We start from the raw sequence: 7,727 nt of genomic DNA on the forward strand, positions 1-7,727 counted from the left end.
TTTTAAACTTCAAAAATAAATGCTAATCTACAACAATTATTTGGATGGCTATTATAAAGCAGGTTAGACAATGATCACTTGCAGTCGGTTTCTGTTTTCTAAGCGACTTCGATCTGCCAATTCAACAACAAAACGACAGTATGGTGGATTCAGTCTGCTATCAGTGTCCTAATGGTTGGTGATTCAATATGGGGAAAACTGGCAATTATATGCAATATTGTTGTGATAATATAGCGATTAACCGTGATAAATTTGTCAGATTCACAAATCAGTTCCATATATACTCTATATACACAGAAATTCACATTAACTATTCAGTTCAACTCAGTTGTATTTATATAGCACCAAACCACAACAACAGCTGCCTCAAGGTGCTTCATAGTGTAAGGTAAAGATAATACAGGAAAAAACAACAACAATCAAACAACCCCCTATGAGCAAGCAGTTGGCAACAGTGGGAAGGGAAAACTCCCTTTTAACATCAAGCAACCTCCAGAAGAACCAGGCTGAGTGAGAGGCAGCCATTTATTGCAACTGGAGGTCAAAGAAGGAAGACGGAACAAAGGAGATAACTTATTACCTTCTAATACTTACTTATTATAAGGGAACTGCGATTGTTTGGATGGGGTTGCCTTCCATGAGGCAAACTTTGCAATCGTCTTGCGATGGAAAAGTGGTCAACCACAGAGTGTTGCATGCTCAACCTCTTGATGACTAGATAATCACTAAACCTACTTGCAATCAGTCACGCATAGAAAAAAAATTTCACCAGCCAGCAACCAATTTCTTACTAGTCACAAAGAGGCTGCTGACCTACTTTTACTGTGACTGAACCATAATGGAACATCAGTTTCAAAATCACAATTTATTATGTGGATTATTAACAAACACATAATTACAAATTTTATGTGTACCAGTATAGTCAAAATATCATGTAAGTATGTATCTACATAATACATTTTATAAAATTCATTAAATGTGTGCAATTTTTAATAGATGGACTATTGACAAACAGAAATTTAACAGTCAATCGAAAAATAACTATTTACCTATGTTTAATTAAGTATTAATTTACCATTTTTCAATAACTGTTGTTTTTTTTAAGTGTTACCAAATTTAAATTAGAAATCTTGCAACTATTAATATTAAAATAAACAGTCATTCAACACTAAGCGCTTCATAAAAGCTTCAAATTCAAAAGGGAAAATGCATGTGTCGTGACATACTAGCAAAATAAATCATGACTATGGAAAGGGGCTGATAACAACATTTTTGGCTGCCTCAGGCAGAAAATGAGGTTTTCCATCAGATGCAAGCCTTGAATAAAAGCAGTGTCCACCTGCACTCAAAGGTTAGACAGAAACTGATGCTGCAGAATGAATAGAGCTCTCTGTCTTATGGTTTCCAGTAAAAATATAAAACCAGTCCAAAGGTGGTGCTTAGGTAGAGCTATAAGTGCTCTTATGTTCAGGTTCAATTTCCTGGAAATTGTTTTTATATGTGTGAGTGTTTAAGTTGTTCAGGTGGCTGCATGATTCTTCAAGTACTAAACGCAAGTTCATCTGAAGTCCTCGTACCGAAGGCGCAACGATGACTGAAACAGATTGTCAGCTCCTCACAGGGCTTTACATAGCAGGTGACCTGACCCAGATTATTCCACACCCTCGCCGGATATCAGCTTAGATAGACTACAAAGGATAAGTCAATACAGATAAAGGATGCATGGATGGATGGAAGAGAAAATGATTTTCTAAAAATAGAATTTAAAATGAGCAAGATGTCAGTCCAGCAGTGGAAAAAAACAAATTACAAAGCATGAGTTCACTTAGTTTAACTACTTAATCTGTGTATTTGAAACTGCTATGACAGTCCTGTCATATATGATCATGATCATATTAACACATAGCAAATTAACGCTAAATCTACGATTGATTTTCATCTGATGTAACTGTTCTCAAAGACATAAAATTATGCAAAAGACAAATGCAAAGCACGACCACTTTGTTAGATGACTACTTCAAGCTCATAAGAAGGTGACAGCGGCAGTGGTTATTTTATGTTTTTCTTTGACATGCTTGACAATCAAATGAATAATTTTGGATATATATCAGTCAAACAGCATTAATTCTGTGTCTGAATGTAACATGATCACAAAGTTGTTCTGTGCTCCAAAGTTATGGCCAAAAGGTTGTTTGTTTCTTTAGCAGGGCACTATGATCTCACAGTGCTCACAGACTGATAATTCAATGTTATCACTCAAACATTTTATCTTGCTAAATGTTTTAGTGAAAGTTTGTCAGACTTGGTAGAGTCTTTTTTATTCCAATTTTTTTATTTTATTTGTATCTTTATCTTTATCTATTATTACTAATACTACTAAAATTGTCTGGTGAATGATTTCTCCAGGGGAACAAATTCATGTTATGAGCAATTAAGAGCTTTTTAGTGATAGGAATATGTGGTTCTTTAGTCTTACACCCCCATCCCCACCCCAACCGGTAAAGTCTCCTGTCCTTGTATTTTCCTAGACAAGGCTCTGGCCGTGAGATGTGCTGTGATTACTGGTTTTAATGGCAGTTTGTCTTGAAATGAAGGAGCTTGTTGGTTCTGGGGGGGCTCTACTGGCACACTTACATTGTCAAGAGCAGGAACACCAGCTGCATCCTCCCTGGTCCTGTTCAGAAATAGCCTGGCCCCAGTTGTAGCCCTGGCCTTGTACCAGCCAACAGCCCCCACCAGACAGGCGGCAGGCCCCGCTCCAGCAGTGTGGCTCAGAGTCTTCCTATTCTAGAGGACAGAGGTGTCTCTGAGGCCCGGAAACAAGAGGGCAGCAAACATTTCCGACTCTTTGCTCTACAAGCAGTGTCCTCTGTCACAAAGCGTTTCATCTAATGGGCTCAGAGCAAAATCAAAGTGACAATATTAATCATGTGATGCGGAAAATAATTAGAGGGGCTATAAAGGACTGAGTTAGTCCTTTCCCCCATGTCCCAACATACAGCAGATAAGTCATTAACGCTTGGCTCAGTGAGTGTTGAAGGGGGTACAGGATGCATTTTGTAATGTGGTCATTAGGAGCTAATTACTTTACAGAAATCTGACATTTATCAACAATTACAACACAGGTGTCTCGAAACACATCCTTAGCCTTACTTTATCTTCTCTCTAACTTGTAGAAACTGTTAACACACTTCAAAAGGGGTTATTTAATTAACATTTTTAAGTGTCAGTGCTCCTCAGTAAAATACTAAAAAAAATGTCTGGAGATACCCATGCTTATTATTAAGTGCCAAAAAACACTGAAGCAGAAAAAGTCCTGTTGTCAGTTTCTCCCAGTCCATCTTATTCCCTTATTAAAAAAATGTGACAACGCTAGTGATTGTTTTCATTCTCCCGACACGGCCGGTTGTTGATATGCAGTAGTCTTCAGAGGCATTAGTCATCCACACCTGGCTGTGTTGATCAAAACCCTGCTATGGTCAAATCAGCTCTCTATCAGTGTGTGATTCATATAGGAGAGGCTTGCCCTGCCCCGTCTGTCTGCATGCTAGCATGGCGCCCCAGGAAGCCTGGTGTTTCTCTTGTTTACAGATCGACAGCATCTCTGGGAGAAGCCGGACGACAGCCTGTGACAGACTGATGGATGAGGAGACACTCATGCGCCACTGTGTCATCCCTGCACTCTCCACCCACTCTCCACTCACACTCGCCTACCAGAGGCGAGGATAGAGGAGTGCATTTGTTAATGCATGCAGATCGAGATTAAAGTTGCACCTTTTCCACCAAACCATGCAGAGAGGGGCATGATGGGTAAATAGTGGGCGGCTGTCAGGTTGCCTGATTGTTAACAGCCACATGACAGGGATAGATCCACTGCAAATGACAATGCTTGGGAATAGAGAGGCCAGATGAAATGGGTGACAAGCAGAGGTGACAGGACACAAGGGCACCCAATGAATCTGCATAGAAATGAGAAAGCTCCTCCAGAAATTACATCTCAAAATCTCCTTCCAAAAAAAAAAAAAAAGAAAGAAAAAAAGAAAGGTTGAGTTGCTATTCAGAGACAATAAAGCTGATTTTCAAGTGTGGCATTGCAGGTACTAGGGCTGTTCGATATAACGATATATATCGGATGACGATATAAAAACATCTATTGTTTCATTTTACGTTTGTTTCGTGGTGTCGCAAAATATTTACGGCAATATTTTTTTCATCGTTTTGATGGTCACTGTAGTGGCTATATTCATTTCTTAAAGTTCTCTCTTTCCCTTATATTTAATATAACCACACTAAGGACGGACAAGCGCCTGTTTTTATGCGTTGTGGTTAGCAACAACGACGGTAACACCATTGCGTGTCCGCTTGTTTATGTTCCACATAAACCTTTCACAATAAAGTTCAAGATCCTGTTGAGACTTTTCAAAATAAACTGAATCACGTGAAAAAGTATGCAGAGTATTTATGGATGAGAAGCAAAAAAGAGCCGTCAGATGCTAAAAAATAAACCTTAGACTCAAACGTTAGAACAGGCTTTTCCCGCAGCACGCTGTGTAATAAATTCTTATGTCTAAAAATGTATCATTTCATGCATCGGTTAAAACACTCGACTCCAGGTACACGGCGCCCAGAAAATGTTAAATTTTTGTGATTTCTATCGTTATCGGGATGATAGATGTTTTATATCGGGATATGAAATTTTGGTCATATCGCACAGCCCTAGCAGATACTGTACATATTTTAACCGATTCCTTTAGATCTAGCCCTCATGATGTGGGAAATTCCTGCACGCAATTACAGCAATCTAATCACATTCATCCCAAGTTTCAGCAGCCCAGAATGATGGGCCATAAGCATTTCCAACATCATCCGACCTAAAGAAAACCCTTGCTATGTTCTCTCTTCGTCTTTTCTGCAAGGCTTCATAAAGTCTTGCTAGCATGCACAGAGAAGTTCAAACAAAGCCCCCAACAATCAGACAAACGACTATGAGCAAGCAACAGTGGCAATAGTGGGAAGGAAAGAACTCCTTTGTAACAGGAAGAAGCCTCGTGCGGAACTAGGATCAGGGATGGACAGCCATGGGAGCAATTACTAACAATTACTAACGATTAAATGCAAAAGTGGTGTATAAACACACTAACAGTTAAAAAAAAAAAAAAAAAGAGGTGAGTGAAGAAGAAAAGTGCATCACGGGAGGATCCCCAGCAGCCTGAGTCTATTGCAGCTTAACTTAGGGATGTTTCAGGGTCAGCTGATCCAATCTGGGAGCTGGTCCCATAGGAGAGGAACCTGATAGCCAAAAGCTCCCTAGACTGGCAAAGCAATAGTCCAAAACACAGGCTCAGAATATACAGCATTGTTGGGCTCAAACTTACAGTGCAGTTTGTAAAATACAGAATCCTGATGTCGATGTGAAAACAGTCAGGAAAAGAGCAAAGTGGAAAGGAAAAGAAGTGAAAGCAATGGCACTAAAAGAAGAAGAGCAGAAATTACAGCAATTTTGCATTTGTGGGAGAATGACAGTTCATTTCAGTTAGTAGCAGTACATCGTAGGCTGTGAAATCTGAAATCCAAGCCCTGACGAATAATGGTCATCGACTCACCAATTGCTGAAGCATAATAAGCCACTAAATACCAAGATGATTGCAGGATAATCTTTGCCTAAAAAATAAAGAGACCACTGAGAACACTTGAATAAACAAACTAATTAAGATGTTTCTTAACAGTGTTATGTTCAATATTTAATTAGAATTTTACTTGCTATTGAATAATTTGGACTTAACTGGACTTAATATACTTTCGGAGAAGACAGGCAGCGTAATAAGCCTGTTGAAATTCAAATAAATTAAACTCTCAGACACGACTGCCAATTTCTCAGATCTGTAAAGCAAATAAACAGCTTTAAGTGATGTTTTGTATGCTGTTGGTTGAACTAATCCTGTTTATATTTTTATCTACCCTTCCATCACTTAAAACCTCAAACCTTATATTGAGAGAAACTGTGGCAATTAGAGGACCATTTACTCATGTTCAATACGGGAAAACACCATTATTTTCAAAGTAAGGCTTTCAATCACGCCTTCAATGATTCTCAATCACTGCCACAGTTTTCTCCATGGTGTGGAACCAGCTATACTGACGTTTACTTTCAGAATTTTGCATTTTGGAGACACACATGAAAGGATGCTGGAGGTTTGATTTGTTATTTGAGGAAACATAAAACCAACAGGTGCTGTTAAAGTCATGTAGAAGTTGTCGCCGGGGCATGATTCACATCAAGTATTTCTTAGCTGAGTAGACTTTATTAATAATTAAAGACACTTGCATTCACTAGATGTAATGAGCATGATGTGGATTTGACTGTGAAACCAAAGAATATTACAGAATACATTGAGCACACCAGGTTTATCCACATTTTTAATCTGACCGAAACAAAAGTTTACAAAACTGACATCAAGTTTTATTCAGTGACACTACAAAGTAGCTGCTGAGACTATAATCTCATCAGGGAAGTCTTTGGTGAGTGTTGTGGATCAAGGGTCTTTTTGTCCTGCTGATAGCTAAGACTACTGAGAAAAAAATCTCAAGCTATCAAGAGGAAAATGGGAAATAGATGCTGTGATTTATTTAAACATCTGCAAAAATACATGGAAATACAGAATATAAAGCAAAATAGAGTTTGTAAAATTCTACTGAGTTTGAAAGTCAATATTTAATATGGCTTCTTGAAGGACATTCTTCCTCTTCTTTGGATGTTGGCTGCCTTTGTTTGATTCTCTGTTAAGATGATCTCACACTGCGTGAGTAATGTTGAGATCTAAGCTCTGGTAAATCCAATCTCAGAGTGATTGTTTTCCATTGTGTTTTCTTCTATCCAGGCATGCTTTTACTGCACTGTGCAGTGTGTTTGGGATCACTGTCACTGAAACTGCAAGGTGGCTCAAAATGTGATGGTAATTTTCTGCATTTTGACAAGATCTCCAACACCACTGGCTGAAACGCAAACCATGACTAAGCCTCCACCGTGTTTTACAGATGGCTGTAGACACTGACTGTTGTGCCTCTACCCTGACCTTCCCCACATATGTTGATAACAATTTGAACCAAAAATTTCTAATTTTGATTTGTTCCTCAACAACCGTTCTCTTTTATTTACGCTATGCTGTTTGGCATACCTCAATTCATTATGACAGGCTTCTTGACAACCACTCAGGTTGTCAAGAAGCCTGTCAGGAATTTGTTTAGGCTTGCCACCACTCCCTTCGGCAACAAGCTGTGTAGACACAACACTGGTCTGCCTGTTTTATATTTGAATGATTCATGGGTCAGTGCTAAGTGGCTTAAGAAAACATTCCTCTGAAAACTGACTACAATGACTGCCAAAGCAGCTAATGTCTAAAGAAAAAAGACTTTAAAAGACATTCAGAAAGTTTAATGAGTTGTTAGTCGAGTTCACTTGTCTCCTTGGAAATCAAACATAAAGAAACGAGGGGTGGTTCTAGACATGTATAGTACTATACACTATTTGAGTAGCGAAGATATCCTTTGTTGTCTTACAACTACAACAGCACTTTTGTTACTCAATAATCAACAAACAATCCTTGTCACGGCGAGTGAGGTGAGCCGTGTGGAGGCAATGAAGGAGGATCCAAACGCAGGCAGTCGTGAAGGTGTGAAGGTGGTTTATTGAGCATGAAAGTAAATACAAACGGCAAAGGGAGCTATGA

The sequence above is a fragment of the Aulonocara sp. 'chitande type north' Nkhata Bay genome, linkage group LG17 (genome assembly GCF_057382095.1).
Source record: "Aulonocara sp. 'chitande type north' Nkhata Bay isolate Kocher_YH1m ecotype deep benthic linkage group LG17, A_spYH_male_GT1.1, whole genome shotgun sequence".
NCBI classification, from domain to species: domain Eukaryota; kingdom Metazoa; phylum Chordata; class Actinopteri; order Cichliformes; family Cichlidae; genus Aulonocara; species Aulonocara sp. 'chitande type north' Nkhata Bay.